This window comes from Triticum urartu, chromosome 2, assembly GCF_003073215.2.
Source record: "Triticum urartu cultivar G1812 chromosome 2, Tu2.1, whole genome shotgun sequence".
NCBI lineage: Eukaryota > Viridiplantae > Streptophyta > Magnoliopsida > Poales > Poaceae > Triticum > Triticum urartu.
In genome coordinates this window covers 131,769,617-131,786,464 of record NC_053023.1, presented here as the reverse complement: position 1 = coordinate 131,786,464, position 16,848 = coordinate 131,769,617, and the positions used below count along the sequence as shown (strand labels likewise).

General features: G+C 43.8%; 1 long non-coding RNA gene across 19 annotated transcripts; it reads left to right on the top strand.

The window, feature by feature from the left end:
* Positions 1-5,528: 5,528 nt before the first annotated feature.
* On the top strand, positions 5,529-12,701 carry LOC125536345. 19 transcript variants are annotated; one of them, XR_007295002.1, is made up of 6 exons: positions 5,533-5,970; positions 6,059-6,240; positions 6,661-6,909; positions 6,993-7,477; positions 8,145-8,214; positions 8,323-11,529. It is a non-coding gene; the product is annotated as an uncharacterized LOC125536345 (long non-coding RNA). The 19 variants fall into 19 exon arrangements; XR_007295006.1 differs by having other exon boundaries at positions 5,534-5,970; positions 9,280-11,529; XR_007295005.1 differs by having other exon boundaries at positions 5,529-5,970; positions 6,993-9,680; positions 9,843-11,529.
* The last annotated feature ends 4,147 nt before the right edge of the window (positions 12,702-16,848 follow it).

Below are 16,848 nucleotides of genomic sequence, written 5' to 3'. Positions count from 1 at the left end.
ACTTGGTAGTTTAATCCTGTCCACCTTACTAATGAACTGGTTCACCGAAATGAGTTTCATATACTAGTACATGCTAAACTTGTTATGTGTCTGCTTGTTTCTTCTTTTAGAATGCTGACAGAATATTGGGGAAGAGTGCCTTATTAAGCAACGGTAAAGGAAGTAATGCAGATAAGGTTCAGGATAGTGACACATCCTGTCTTGGTTTAGTGTTGGAGTTACTGGCCACTACCGCTTGCACAAGCTATTCAAACTCACTGTTTGAATCAGTTTGGTTTCTTGAGTCTCAACTACAAGCTGAAAGACATCGATCAGTTGTGCTGCGACAAGAAGCGGAAGGAGTGCGGAAGTCCCTGGAGCATTCAGATGCATACTTTCTGGTGCAACAACAAGCGTTGGAGGATTTTAGCACCAAACATGTCAAAGCTAATCAGCTTGCTAAGCTTATTGCCAGCATGGTGGATACCCAGGATAACGTTTCTTGAGCTCTTCTGAAGTTGTTTCAGTTATGCTCTTGTTTTGCTGCCGCGTTTATTTGCACTGGTGGCCAATTTTGACGGCCAATGAATATGATATGCTGCTTTGTTCCCTATATTTGCACCCGTGGCGAACTTTGATGCCTAGTGGATGTAATATGTGTAATAGCCGTGATAGCCTAGCGTTAGTTGCTTGCTTATTTATTTCGTTGTTGTCTTGTTTATTTGTTTGCTTGTAGTCATTGCAGTTCTTTTTCCGCGGTTAACTAGTGGTTACAATAAACTATTTTTCAAAACTAGGCCACAATAACCATGGGCTAATATTTACTGTAGTGACACTGGGCCTCCTACGGGCCGTAGAAACAGTGGGCCTTCTACGGGCCATAGAAACAGTAGGCCTTCTACGGGCCGTAGAAACAATGGGCCTTCTACGGGCCGTATCATCAATGGGCCTTATACAGGCCGTATGATCGTTTGGCCAAACATGGGCCAATAATAAGCCGCATTATGGCCGTAAACAGGCTAGAGTTGGAATCGTCCGTTCATGGGCCGACCGTAATGGGCCATCGTTAATAGGCCGTATTTGATGACGCTATGAAAACGGCCCAACGTATTAACGGACCACAAACGGGCCGATTGTAACCACGGGTTGAATTTGGCCCACAAGCAGAAAATGACAGTAACGGGCCGTAAGTAAACGAATGCTGGAAATGAGCCCAGGAATAAATGGGCTCTGAGAAGGCCGAAAGATAACATGGGCTAGAAACGGCCCAACAGAATAACGGGCCGTTAATGGGTATAAAGTGATACACTGTTCATTACGGGCCAGTTTCACCACGGGCCGTTAATGGGTGTAAAGTGATACACTGTTCATTACGGTCCAGTTTCACCATGGGCCGTTAATAGGCCAAGAGTTACATAGGGCCTCATATGGGCTGAAAGACGTCATGGGCCATACATGGGCTAGAAGTGAAAACGGGCTGGAATCATATTGGATGGCCCAGATGACGCTACTGGGCCTAATTCGGATAGGGCGTAACGGGCCTTGGGTTAGCGGGCTGTAAATGGGCTCTATGCGAACAAGCCGTTAACAGGCTTTCCATGGGCCGGCCCGCCGCCTTTTGACCAAGTCAAACGGGCCGGCCTTTTCATAGGAATGGGCCTCTGTTGGGCCGTGCCACGTGTCGACGTATCATAGGCGCCTATCTGACCCACTGACGAGCTGACACATGTTTCGTCCGGCCAATAAGAATTTTACACGTGGAAATTTCCCATTGGTCGGGGCTATTAACGGGTTATCAGATCCAAAACCTGACCTGATAGCTTAACGGCGTTCCGTTACGGTGGATGCCACGTGTCGGTCACCCTTGACGAAAGCACTTCTGTGACGCGCGATTTATCGTCATGGAAGTGGACACTTCCGTGATGATAATTTTGGTAATGTCATGGAACACTTCTACGACAGCACAGGTATGACTATCTTGATTCTGTCATAAATTTGTCATGGATGTACATGCATGACAAAAAACGCGACCTACTGTGACAAACACGTATCATCACGGAAGTGTATTTTTTGTAGTGAGTCCTTGTACACCATGTTGCATTTTGTTTTTTTTGGTGCTTGCATCATTTAGTGTTTATAATCTGAACTTCTTTGGATCATTAGCTGGTTTTCAAAGTGCATGTAGCTTCACATTTCTCAAATTATGTTGATTTCCGGAGTGCAAGTGCCTTCGTATTTTTTAAGTTAAATGTTCGCCCCTGGTAACTTGAATTCGTGGATCCGCCACTGCACACAAATCATACACGAATGCCAGTACGAATTAAATGAAATGTAAGGACTTACGCTAGCTCGTTGTACAGGCTCACTGCAGCTCTGCTTGCGCTTGGGATGTTCCATGTACAAGTCCATGTTACCACTTGCTTGGATGTGCATGCCTTGTGCTCCTTGCATCCCCCTCTGCATTTTTGACACAACGAATGGCTGATCAAATAAGAGGAATCGACCTTGCCGTTGTACCAGAGGACAGATACTTACAAGGTTATACGGGCGTGCAGGATGTGTACCAGATCCCGTAGCGCCGTCATGCTTCGCTAAAAAATGGATTTGCTTGTTTCAGATGATATATCCAGAAGAAATAAGAGTTAAAGTCAAATTTGGATAGGCGTGTAAGCTAAGAGAGCAGTGAAAGGATATCCAAACATCGTCGGAACAATGCACAAGGGAGTGATGTGTGGATACCTAGTCCGGGCCGGCGTTTGGGCATGCTCGCCTAGCTAGAGTGCGGGTCACTTCAGAGCCGTTGAGGGTGAGACGCTGGCGTTGGCTGACCGCGCATAGATGCAGATCTTGAGTGGCAGCGGAGCGGTACGATGCGGTGGACGAGACCGTTGGTGAAGCCCCAGCGGCCTCGGGGGCGGAGGCGCGACGATGTGCTCGGTGAAGTAGCCCCGGTGAGCTGGGAGACGGCGTCGGTGAAGCGCACCTGATGCGGTGGAAGTCAGTGTTTGTGAGGCACATCGGTTGCGGCGGCCGACGTTGTCGGTGGACCACCCGGTGCGGTGGACGAGGGCGTAGATGAGGTAGTTCCGGTGCGGTGGTGAAGCGCGACCATCGTCTTTGTCGTTGTCGTCCGACACAGAGGTGGGGAAAGAGACGAGACAAGGGGCGATTCGACCTTTGCTTGGGTTGGCGGAAAATTAGGGATTTGAGCAATCTGGGCGCAGAAGGGGACGATGGAGAAGAGAGATTTTGCAGGGCTGGAATTGGGGCCGCTAGATATTTCAATCCGAAACGAGAAGCGCGAACTTATTTTGTCATCGTCCTTTTTTGGGGGTGGGTGGCTGGGTGCTACGCGTCCGTCCGACGCACGCGACCACCACGACACGGCCCTGGTGCGCCTACATTTGAGAATGCAAACGAATCTTCTTTCATTTGCAAACGAATATGTATGTATTACCATGCCTGTGTTTTCCTTGCAATAATTAGTCATTCGAAACGAGATACTATAAATTAATTAATGAGGAGTTATTTGAAAAAATCAAAACGGTATCCACGCTAACGTGGATTAGAGTGTGTGTTACATAATTAGTTATTTGAATTAGAGTGTGTGTCACATAGCGATCTCCAATTCTAATGTGGATTTTGCATTTCACTGTATCCATGTTACTTTTTTAATACAAATTCATATGTATATGATGAACATCATGGTAGTTAGAAAACTTTTGGATGGATTCAAACATATGACCTATAAAATAGCACAACAAATCGAGTCAATGTCAACTTTTCGAAACCTAGTATGGCACGAATTCGAAATAATTACCCATATGCATGGTCCTCAGTTCAAATCTTACAATGTACACCGAATTGAAATATCGATATTAAGTCTCATACTATCTACATTCAAATGTTGTTTTTAGCCCCCCCCCCCCGCACACACACGCTACATACTTCATGTATCGGTCAATCTTCCTCTCCTAACCATCTTAGAAAGCTATCGGTTTCCAACACACATCCATTCTTTCTCTCCATGTTTCGATCTCTAACTCTCTCAACTACACAACCCCATTTTTCCACCCTGTTACGAAATATATTTACCTCACACACCCGCCATTGCACCCCATGCCGAGCTCTCTCTCTCCCTCTCCCTCTCACCCTCTCACGCTAAATACATGCATTGCCTATCTAGCCCCCAACCTCTCGTGCACACGCACGCACGTTGTCTATCTAGGTCACTCCCTCGAGACTGTCTCACTCTTTCTTCTGCATGGCGGGCCACACTCGCTCAATCTCGCTCTCTTTATCTAAGTCTAGTTTAACCTCATTTTCTTTCACACACAAATGGTATATCTCCCTGTTCGGGCGTCGATCGACACACTCTATACTCTCTCACACAGATTGCCTATCTAAGTCAGTCCATCGAAGCTGCCCCCACTCTTTCGACCTCATGGCGGGCCACTCTCTCCCTCCCTCTCTCTCTCTCTCTTTGTATGTCTCGATTGACCTCACTCTTTATCGGACAAAAACGATATATCATCATGTTTGAGCCCAATTCGACTTATTCACATTGTATACTCTCTCACGCACATTGTCTATCTAGGACACTCTCTCCAACCCATCTCACTCTTTTGATCGCACGATGACCCTATGTGATCGATCGACCTTGCTTCCTCCCACGCACAAAATATATCTACATGTCTGTGGCTGGATCATCTCTCAAGCTCTATCTTACAGCCCTCACCCTTATCAAAAGCTCAATCAGACAATATCTCTCCAGAGCATATATATTTTTCCATGAATGTCGGACCACACTCACTTTGTGTCTCTATCTATATGTCTCTCGATTGACCTCACTTTCTCACGCCGTATCTTCCACACATTGAAGCTACCTCTTCATCCCTCGCAAAGCCGGAGCTATTTACATTGCGAGGGGCACTCCAACCTTGGATTAATTTGTGTAGGCATTTATTCCGGTCGGTTTAGATTATATTTTCGTAGCATTCGGCCCACAACTACTCGAAACACCGTTGCAACCCCCGCAACTCCCCTAGTTGATTTCCCTCTGGCTCGGTCATCGCTCTCTCGCACGTCCTTTCTCACCTTCAACGTTGCACCATGGTATTATTGCAAAAAACTCTGTTGTTCTCTTTAATTATTATAAATAAGCTACAAAACTACACACCGATAGTCCACTTGGAATGGAACAAATTTGGACCCACAAATTAAAGTGCTACAAACTACACACCAAGGAGCTCACATGTCATGAAACAAATTTGGACCCATATTTAAAACAATACAGAGGCTAGCCAACTCGCTACCAGGGAGCTCCCTCGATTTCCTGCTTCGTTGGCCGTTCGATCGTGGTCAAACTGGTCTTTGACTTTGTTTCGACCGTTAGACGCTCGCCGCTCTCGCTGCTGGTTTTGACCGCGTGGTAAGTTTGCATGGCCAATGACCGGTGGGCTCTTGTTCTGTGCCTATTGGCTGGGTAAGCCGTTTCGAGGTGCGAGTGCGCCCTCTCCCCGCACGCCGCGTGCACGTCGCGCCATTTGCGGGGGCGTGGGTAACCCTGCCGTCGAAAGCCCCTCGGCCCAATCCAATCGCCCGCACTCTACAACCCTCCCTCTCTCCTCGATCTCTCTCCCTCAGCCGCCACAAACCTTAGGTCCCTTTCCTACGATCCCGTGGTCGCTGCACCTGCTCCAGCCGACCTCCGTGGCGACCGAGGGCCTGATCCGCGCCAACGCCGTGCGGGCGGCGGCCGGGGCGGGCGCGGAGAGGGCCGATGCGGCGGCCGCGGGCGGGGCGGTGGCGGCCAAGGCCAGGGAGGACGAGGTCAGGGAGTACAAGAGTGACGTGCTGAACCCCTCCGCGGAGGAGTTCGTGCCGCTCTCCCGCTGCCAGGGGGCGGCGCACGCCGCCTGTCGGCCGACGCGCCCGTCTTCGTCTCGCCCGACTACTATGCTGCTCCGTCCACCGACTCTGTCCGTGCAGGTGGCCAGTTTCCTTCCGCCCCAACCTTCTCCACTGTCTCCCTAGTTCATCCTCCGTCCCTTGCTGCCCGAGATTCTCATCTTTTCAGGCCGCGAGGAAGCCACGTGAGGAGGAGAGACCTCGTCTCGAGAATCCCGGGAGGAGGGGCTCAACCAGAGAGGAGCAGATGCCAGCCAGGTAGTCGGCTCGGCTCGACGCCGTCTTTCGTGTCTGGGCCGCGGCAGACCCTAGCGCCGTCCTTCAGGTGTCTTCACGGCTGCAGGAGTGTATGTGAGCCCCCAACCATCTCTCTCTCCCGCACTCATTTTCTCTCTCTCACATTTTGCCTTTGTGGTTCTCTGTTCAACTGAAGATGGCTTCAGATAGGACTAACGTTGGAATATTCATGTGTTATAGGCCAATATAGATTTTCATTTAACTTCTGGATTGGTGCAGGTTCGAGGATGTAAATCCATCTGATATGTTGTTGACAGGGATTAAGATTATTGTATTGACATATCTGAGAGTATTGTACTGACATATCTGAGAATTTAATGATCTATTAGCAACTAGGTAGATGTACTCACCTCAAACTATTATTTTTGTGTGCTTCAGCTCATTTAACTACATGTTAATTTACTCATAAACCTCTTGCTGCAGCTACAGGTTCCTTTGTAAAAATTATTGATTATTCTGAAATCTTATTATTAGGTGTTAAGCTTCAGGCTGATGTATTGGTTGAGATCGAGGAGAGAGTGAGCCGTTGCAGAGGAGAGGGGATACGAGGGTGGGCGGAGGTCAGGCATTGCTAACAGATTTGAGGCGGAGTGGGAAAGGTGAAGGTGATGCCGGCCGGCTGGCGCCTCACCACTGGCTCCTGTTTTGCAGCGGCAAAGAGAACGGTGCTGAGGATGTGTTGCTCTATGCACGCCTGTCAGAAGTACATCCTTGCTATGATGTGTATGGTTTCTCTACTTTCCTCCTATTGCTCTATTCCCAATTTTACAAACTGCTAAGTTGGTGGTTGACTTTGTTTCTTTCAGATTTTTCTGTGGCTTTCTCCATTAGAATATTTCTCCTCAACGACCATATCAACCTGTCTGGTGTTTGCACATGTCATTTTGGTTGAGGTGTGTGCAAGATCATCCCTCTCTAAACTATAAATTTGTCTGTATGTTTTGGTAGATTTGATTTATGGGCGGCGAAGGCAGGCTGGCTGTACTACAAGGCGGGGTGCCATTGTTATTTTGGTTTTGGCTCATGAACTTCAAATCAGTTCTCCTATGAAAGAAAATCAATCTGTGTATGCATGATACTTGTTAATACTTTAACTGCAGTTTAGGATACAAATGTGATTACATTAATCATTTGTTAAACAGGTTACCGCCATTCCACCTCTTCCTCGTGATGGTATAGGAGTACATACTAATTCGATAAACAAGAGGCAAAGTTGCCAACGCCTGAGATAGTGGTTCCTACCTCTGGCCTTCGCACCTTTAGTTCCACAAGTAGTTAAGCAACTCAAATGGTAAGAACTTCAGGGTTCTTTTTTCTCTTTCTTTCTTTCTTTCTTTATTTCTTTCTTTTCTCTTGGGACTGTTTATTCTCTGTTTGTATATATTTCCTTTGATTGAAATAAAGGATTGTGTGGCCTTTGCTCCACATAAGGTAGTCAAAAGAAAGTACTTCCTCTAATCCATATTAGTTGTCGCTGATTTAGTAGTGTACTAAATCAATGACAATTAATATGGATCAGAGGAGGTAACATGTATTTTGTTAAAACTGCTTTAAGTAACTAGGGCCAAGTAACATACTATGTGATTGTTGTGTGTGGTCGTGGCATGTGAATCTGATTAGACCATCATAGTTGGATAATAGCAGTCTTGGGGAGGAATACGATGTGTGTTTCAGATATTTAAGAGCGGTTTGATTATGTTTCAATTTCGAAGACATGGTTTCGTGTTATGCCTTATAAGGTTGAGGCATGTGCTATAGAGGCAAGGAAGATTACTTTGATTTTGTTGATTATTAGGGTTTTTGATAATGCAACTTCTTTTGGAATCTGTTATTAGTGTTTTATATATTGTTCCCCCAAACGTCCTTTTTTGTTTAGTTATGTATTGGCAACCGTTTCCTTCTAACATTGTAGTAAGTAGAAGTTATATATTTTCCTGTCCATGCCCTTCTTTTCCTAGGCCAGCAATTTGCTTTCTCCTTGGTTTACAGTGGCTGCAGCCTCCTATTTGTGACGTTGTAGCCCCAAAGGTATCCTTCTCTCTATACTGAATCTGATTCTTTGCATTTTGGGTTTGGATATGTTTGCTATTGCCAGCTCTATTTGCACTTAATCAATATATGTGCGTGCACTTGTAGAAGTGAAAGAGAAATTTGGAGGGCGATAAAGGAATATACATAAGGTCCTGAGGAAAATGATACTTGTAAATGGTTTGGATTACTCGTGTTTTTTTATTTTGACTGCAAATAACTTCTCTTTTCAACACACTTAGTACGTGATCTAGCAATCACATTATAATAGAGTAAGTGAGAAAAAGCTCTTTATTTGAATGACCAAGAATCCGTGGTGTTCTCCTGAACTGCAAGGAACACTCCACTACGAAACTCACTTAAGCAGGCTGATAGATGATGTCTTGTCTTGAGCCTATTTTCTCAAAATAATGAGAGGCTGAATGATTCAGACACAGGCTGAACCATCTTTCTCACTTCATCATTTTGTTACATTTGATTACTGATTCGTCAAGGAGTTGTTGTTCTGCGTTCACTTATTTCCCCAAACTATATGTACGCATCGCTCGCAAAAGAAATCGATTTAAATCCTCTCCGAAAAAATTTGGACTGTTGTAAGTTGAAAAAAATGCATGTGTTGTTCTGTAAGCACTTGAATTGAAGGACAAAATGAAAAGCAACTCAGCAGTGGATAATCTTACCTCATTAGCCTAGACAATACTACAGTTGGTATGCTGTTGCTGGCCCATATATCCCAAGACAGGGTATACAGATAGCTTTTGACCTTGCCAGAGCGTAAGTAGTTCATTTGGTTAATCTGTTTTGCGTTTTGACATGCATCATTTGTTGCAGACTGCTAGATCGATGCTACTTCCATTATTATTATTTTTTATTGCCTAAGCACCGAACAAGCACTCTTGCATTGGAGGTGCCCTGAATGGCTTCTACAGATTTGTCCCAATGCAATTAGCAGGCTAGCATATTTGAAAAATGAAATTTTGAATGACATATAGCAGGATATGCATCTATTCCTACTCCTATCTTATATGGACAAATAGATCTAACAGCTGGCTTGCTTGCTTGCAGTGGTACAGGTGTGATCTTCATGGAGCTAGCCATCATTGGATTTGGTAATACATAATCACTTATTCAGAGAGCCCAAGGTGAGAAGGGATGAGCATCTAGAACACCACCACCTACTAATCAGTGAGCTACTATCTGTATTTCAATGAGTTACTTAACAAGAGAAGGCAGGTAGCAATAGAACACGTGCAATTTCAATGTTTACTAATTATCTATTTCTGAATTTATTCGTTCCCAGCTGCTCTGAATCTGGGTGTTTTGCTTGCTGCTTTGTAGGAGTTTCCTACCTTTCTTCTGCAAATATGGAATGCCTTTATGGCATGATCATGTGAAAAAAGTACCTTGATGCAGTAATGGATTTGATTATCACTGGTTACTCTGTTTTCACGAATTACTATCCAACTGTAAGTCTGTTCTATACCCTAAGGCCCATGTAAATCTAATAGAAGATTAAGCTATTTAATTTTAACTAAAAAGGATAATATTCTTTCAGTCGGTTGAATCTGTCCAGACCTGAAAAATACTTATACTTTGAAAGCTTAATATATGAGTATGTAATTTTACAGGTATGTAGATAGCCGACAATGTTATTGTTCAAATGTAAGTCTGTTCTATACCCTAAGGCCCATGTAAATCTAATAGAAGATTAAGCTATTTAATTTTAACTAAAAGGATAATATTCTTTCAGTCGGTTGAATCTGTCCAGACCTGAAAAATACTTATACTTTGAAAGCTTAATATATGAGTATGTAATTTTACAGGTATGTAGATAGCCGACAATGTTATTGTTCAAATGTACTCGAGCCAGGTTTTCGGTGTTTCATTGCAACCAAAAGAATTGGTAATATTGTTTTGATGAAAACATGGTCGCACTTGTCGGTGTTGTAGTGGCATAGGAATTTTCCCCCTAAGATCCACTATGAAGTTGATTAAAAAGTCCATTTTCCCTAAGATCCACTATGACAATGAAAAAGATTTCTGAAAACTGTGTCACCATAAATGTTCCATCATTGTCCATAGTAGTCCCATGCCATATTAATTTCAGAAGAATAATTTCTTATTCAGATGTTCATTGTGTTTTTATGTACTGCTATATCTAAAAAAGCAAGTTTCAGCTAAAACCAGAGCCGTGGTTAAGATACTCTTCGCACCTAGGATATGTGTATATGTTCAGATTGCTAACTTTAAACTATAGTTTTAGAAAATGTGGTGCCCTCGCTTATTTTTCTAATGCATGAACTGGGTATGTTTTATGTGTAATGCGTGCTTGATTTCTTTTTGGTTCTGGTGGATTTTGATTTTGTCCACCATGCTTCTCTCCAAAGAGATGAGTCTGTTTTCGCAGCAGCGGGTGATGCATGTGCTTATTGTTGGCTGTTGCTATGTGGTATGCATTTTCTCATTGTTGGCTGTTTGTTGTTTGCTATGATTAATATACATTGGCATGTACATTTTATATCAGTTTTGTTTTCAACACCACCTATCACTGTATAATTTGTCGTTAATAGAGTAATTTCTCCTTTATTGCATTGCATAATGCTAGCAAGCTACATTGCACCATAAACAAAAATAATCCTCTTCCAAGGTTAAACCTGTTTTTTCCTTCTAGCAAAGATCTCTGGAAAAGATCAATTCCGTTAGCCTATAATATTGCAGTTCTTTTGTATCCTTCAAAGATTTTTAAATATTTTCTGTTTCCACTCCATTCGTTCTCATGGATTCTGAAAAAATATTTTTGTTTTTTGTTGATTAATAATATTGCTCTCCCTTCCAGTTTTGAGGTGGTCGATGCATGTAGAATATACAGACTTTCCTAGAATGGCGCCTTTTAGTTTTTCTGCTTGATGTTAGTTCATTGATGAGAACACCTATGTACATGATTGCTGCATGCATGATATCCTAGTATATACTGAGAAATATTTTTGTTTTCCGGACATTGTTTTCTAAATCCTATCAACATATTACCTGATATGGTCTTTGAAGTTTCTATTTTATAGCGACTCTCTGCACTGGTCAACTTGAGTATGGTATGGTTATCTTTTCTTTTGTTTACAAGAGATGTGTGGTAGAAGCTGTACTCACAGGAAGACTATCATGCTGTGTATAAACCACGTTCTACGATTCACTTCTGTTATGCATATTTACTTTCCAGTTTTAGGACTGGAATCCATTCATTGTAATGAATTTGGTTGTATGGGCATTACCTATTTGACTTAGGCTTGCTTCATCACATATAGACTGCTTTTTCTTTTCCCCATTGCTTGTATGACCTAAAACTATCATGTATATGAGGCAAGTTATTAGCAATGTTTCACATTTTCTTACTTGCAATACTGTGCTTGCCTATTCAGGTGTTCCAAGACCCAAATCATCAGAAAAACAACACATACAACACTTTTTTCTTTTGAACTTTGGTTACCCTTATACAAGCCCCTGTTCATTTTGTTTATATAGTGGTTAGAATAGTAACCATATGTGCTTGCTCAATACTGATAGATGGAATATTTTCAAAGCATGTATGGTGTGGGTCTGCAATTTGGCGCAATGGGAGATTACTGAAAAATACACATTTTTTCAACATGACATGGTCTTGAAATGGGAGTCTACTATCAAATTAAAATGTGTAGGTACATCTCATTGTAGATGACAAGTATCTATTTTTTTATTAAAGGGGGTTAAATTTGTTATCATATATGCTTGCCTGCTACTAAAACAACTAAAACATGGAATTTCTTTTCATACTGAAGATGGATTCAGTGGGTCTCTACGCCATTTTGTTACCCAACTGACGAACTGAGAAAGAAAGGAAGGGGATAGACAGTCTTCGCTGGCTCTGCCCCCTGCCGCTTCATATTCAGCTCCTCACGGGCCACAGGCATCACTCTACGTGGGTTGGGCTAAATAACATATGGGCTATCATAATACCTCCTGATCATTATATCTCCGAATATGCACAACAAAGACATGTTTTTTTCTTAGGTTTCTTATCTTTTCCCTTTTTTTTGCAGGAAAAATATGCATGGCCAGGTTTCTCATCATGATAACCATGTTTCCAAACTTGCTAAAAAAATACAACCATGCCAACTTTACTCTCTCATCATAGTGCCCATATTTTCAAACTGAACATATGCATATTATGCAAAGTTTCCCTTTTCCCAGACTATTATCTAACAATGTAATAAACATGTTTAAAAAATAGCATAATTTAGCTGAAGGTTCTTCCAGCATGAAACTATTTTCAACGACAACATGTCTTCAGCAGGTCTGTGCGTCATTTGGCGCAACGGGTCAACTAGTATAAATTAAAAAATAAAGGACGAGGATCGAACATGCGACCAGGGCCTTCAAGCCGCACGTCAATAGGCAACATACGTAGAAGAGCAATGTTTGTTGTACCCCCCTTTGTTCACATAATGTTTTTATATTACCACAGCCTATTTAATTGATAACATGTAATATTATTTTTAGTACTATTCGCCTTCACCTACTGGTGGGTTCCATGTGTGCTCTCTCTCTCCTCCCCTTCTGCGTTTAGACGCACGGGCGAACACGAAGAACTCGCAGGCGATGTTGTAGTTGACCATATCTGGACGCATTCATAAGTCACGGCACCAGTTTCACGTGCTAGCAGCACTAGTCAGTGTGTACGTGCAATGTATGTTAATTTGGAAGTATATTAATTGCATGCGGATATTAAGTTGGATATTATTTGCGTGTTATTATGTGATTAGCACTATTTTTGGCATGAAATTAACTGCACGCTAAACGTGTTGAGCGCTTGATATTGAAGTAGTCTAGGTCGTTGGATGACAAGGAATACATGTGGCTTGATGATGTTTTATATTTAATTTGATACGGCTCTAGTAGAACATTCAATCGATCAAACCATAAATTTCGTTCAATCTGACTCTAACTTTAAATTATATGACGATCAATCTAAAATAAACGGAAATGATAAATGTTCGGATTTTATGCATGACAATCCGAACGTTTTTCATGGCAAATTTAGATTACGCGGCGGCGGGGCGTCTTGCGCCGTTGTTGGCGTACTCGTGGATGTTGGCCCTAGCTTCAAGGAAGGCCACAATGTTCTGGACTTCGGTCTCCAGGAGTGAGTCAACTGGCGGGAGGAGGAGGCTGGCGTTGGTGCAAGGAAGCGGTCGACGACGGCCATCCATGCCGCTGAGGGGGGCACTGGCACCCGTGCGGGGACATGCGCTGTCAACGGCGCGACGGAGACATTCGTGTGCACGGGCACCGGCACGGGCACGCATGTCAGTGCACACGCATGCGCATGCGCTGGCAGGTGCACGGGCACTGGCACGGGCGTGCGCGTCAGTGCACGCGCAGGCGCATGCACTGGCAGGTGTACGGGCGCGTGAAAGTCGGCGGGGACCTCGTGGAACCCCGTGGCATCAAGCTCGGCGACAATGTGCGGCTCCCAGCCCATCAATGCCACAGGGATGGGCGCTGGCGCAGTCGGGACGATGGGAGGCGGAACGGGAGCGGGGACATGCGCGGCGTCTTCCCGCAAGGCCAGTTCAAGCTCGTCTCAAAGCGCCTTATGTTCTCGAGACTCCGGCTGGGTGTCTTCCTCAAGAAACTGGAAGACTAAGGGCAGACCATCATGATGCGGCATGGCATACGTTTAGGTCAGGCTGGTTGGAGGTAGACGACAGGAGAATCGGAGAGGAAGAGAGAAGATTGTAGCGATACCGGGTAGTGCGGGGTTGATTTTAAACTGCGGCGCCGGCGCCATTAAAAGTGGGAGTAGTTGGGACGAAGATGGGCGGCGGAGCCTGGTCAAAGGGCTCGCCTCCCGGTGAGCCTGCACCGCGGTCTGCTCGCATGCCTCCCTGTCAGCCGGCGCAACGGTCTTCTCACACGCCTCTCGTCGACTCACACGCTTGCTCGGACGGCACCTGCTGATGAGAAGCGGGACTCGTGGAGGCACCTAAACGCCCATGGTTTCAATAGTGAAAGCGTTTGCCTTAACGTGACAGATCTTTGTTCCAAAATACCTTGACTCTTCATTTGTGCAACTTGTCATAAGCAGCTTGTCTCAAATTGAAGAAAAAAATTACGAAGTAATATTTGTGCCATATCACGTGACCATGCTCAGTTTTAAGAATTTATGGTCACTTTTGGATTTTCTGAAATTAAAGATCCAGGATTTGAAACAATATCATAACCTGCATCATGCAATAAATTTTCAAGCCATACATCTGTCCTATTGTATTTCTTAAGAAAGGATTTGGTCAAACATTTTTCTTAGTTAGACTTCAGACAAGTTATATATGCAGAGCAAAAGGATAATCCCTCCGTACCAGTGCATTGCCTGATATATTAACTCAAGTACTAGGCACGAACAAACGAAAAAAAACGGGCTCAATTATGTGCTCATCCTAGTGTAGTAGTAGTAGTACTAGGCAATGCAGTTGACGGGTGAACTTGGCGAGCGGTGACCGAGGGAATTGAACCATGCTCGGCACGGTAGGTAACGTTGTCTAGTTACTTTTTTGAACACAACTGTGTCTAGTTACTAAAGCATCCCTCCGTTGTTCATCGGCGGTCATTATGGACCGGGGACATGAGGGGAATTTCCTAGGGCTGGAATTCTGGCCGCCAGATATTTCGACTCGAAACACGGAGGCTCGACTGGTTGGGGTTGCCTAATGTGCATACCACGCTCGCCACCAGAAGGACACGAGCCCGTTTTTTAGGATCAACATGAGCCAAGGTCTGGCTGGTACACCGTTGGGCCCTACCATTCGAGAATACGAAAGGGACCTGTTAAGTTGCCAAACGAATCTATGTGTATTACAATGCCCGTATTTTCCTTGCAAATACTAATCTCAATGTGGTAATTGATTTATGACGAGTTGTTGAATTAGAGTGAGTTTGTGATATAGTGATCTCAACGTGGATTTCACATTTCATGGTATCCCTGCTAAGGTTTTCAATGCAAATTCAAATTTAAAAGATGAACAATATGATGATGAGAAAACTTTGTATGTATCAAGCACATGACCACACACACACACCCACACACGAACACAACAACAATCCAATAAGTATAGTGCATCTATTTTTCCAAACCATGCATGTATGGCACAGATTCAAAAATACTCCTTCTGTTCCTAAATATTAGTCTTTTAGAGATTTCAACAAGCGACTACATACGGAGCAAAATGAGTGAATCTACACTCTAAAATATGTCTATATACATCCGTATGTGCCAGTCCACTTGAAATCTCTAAAAAGACTAATATTTAGGAACGAAGGGAGTAAAATGTAAGACATGCATGGTCCTCAATTCAATATTTAAAACGAACATGAAACTGAAACATGAATATTAAGTCTAGTACTACAGTACATGCAAATGTTGTGTTTAATTAGGCGGAGCTATGATTGTCGGGGGTCACCCCCTCGACCTTAGATAAAATTGTGAAGCTCTGTTTAGGGTTGTTTAGATTATATTTGTCCCCACCCTCCCAACCACCGATTGGTTGTGCACCCCCACCCTCCTCCCCGGGAGAATATCATGTGCCCCCATACCTTCTATGCTATATGCCGATACAAGTCGCTTGGAGCTTGTAGATCTGAGATATAGCAGCTCACATGATGTCTTAATATTTTTATAGGAAACCTTGATGGGTTTGAGAATTGCACACAATTTGTACAAAAACTACTCAGATGCCCTTGGATCCCATATCCAACGACCTGGAAGCTCGTATCACTGTAGCATCTAAGATGAAGGAGGACATCATATTCTCCTGTATGTAAGAATATCATGTGCTACCACACCTTAGATGCTTTGGTGATACAAGCTCTTCGGAGCCGTTGGATTTGTGACCCAACGCCTCCTCGGTGGTTTGAATGGTTTTTTTTGCAGAAAAGCCCCCAAAGAGTTCGGCCACTGCTTACAAGCACAAAGACTGCTCAGATGCCATTGGATCTCAGATCAAACGACCTTGAAGCTCGTATCATCGTAGCATCCAAGCTACGAGAGCACCTTATGTTTTCTCGCATGGGAGAATATGAGGTGCTCCCACACCATAGATTCTATGGTGATACGAGTTCACGGAGATCTAACGGCCCACAGTAGGAGGTTTGAATGTTTTTGCAATATACTGCTGAGAGAGTTTGGGAATTGCGCAGAAAGTACAAGTACTATGCATGTGCCATCTGATCACTGATCATACGATCTAGATGCTCATATCACCGTAGCGGGTAATTAAGCTACGGGGAGCACCTAATATGAGCAACGGGGAGCCGTTGGATCCAAGATGCAACGACACACATGAGGCCTGAATGTTTTATTTGCAAAAAAACCTTTGGAGAGTTTGGAAATTGCGCATAATTACAAAGACTACTCCCAAGCCATTGGATCTCACTTCCAACAGTGTAAACACTCATATCACCATAGCATCTAAGCTGCGGGGTGGATGTGATATTCTATGCCGCTACCATTTTTGTTCGTAAACTTGCAAAATACGTGCAACTTGTGCCATTACTTGTCTAACCGCGCAAAGTGTTTGTTCAAAAAACCCATCCTACACTGAAATATCG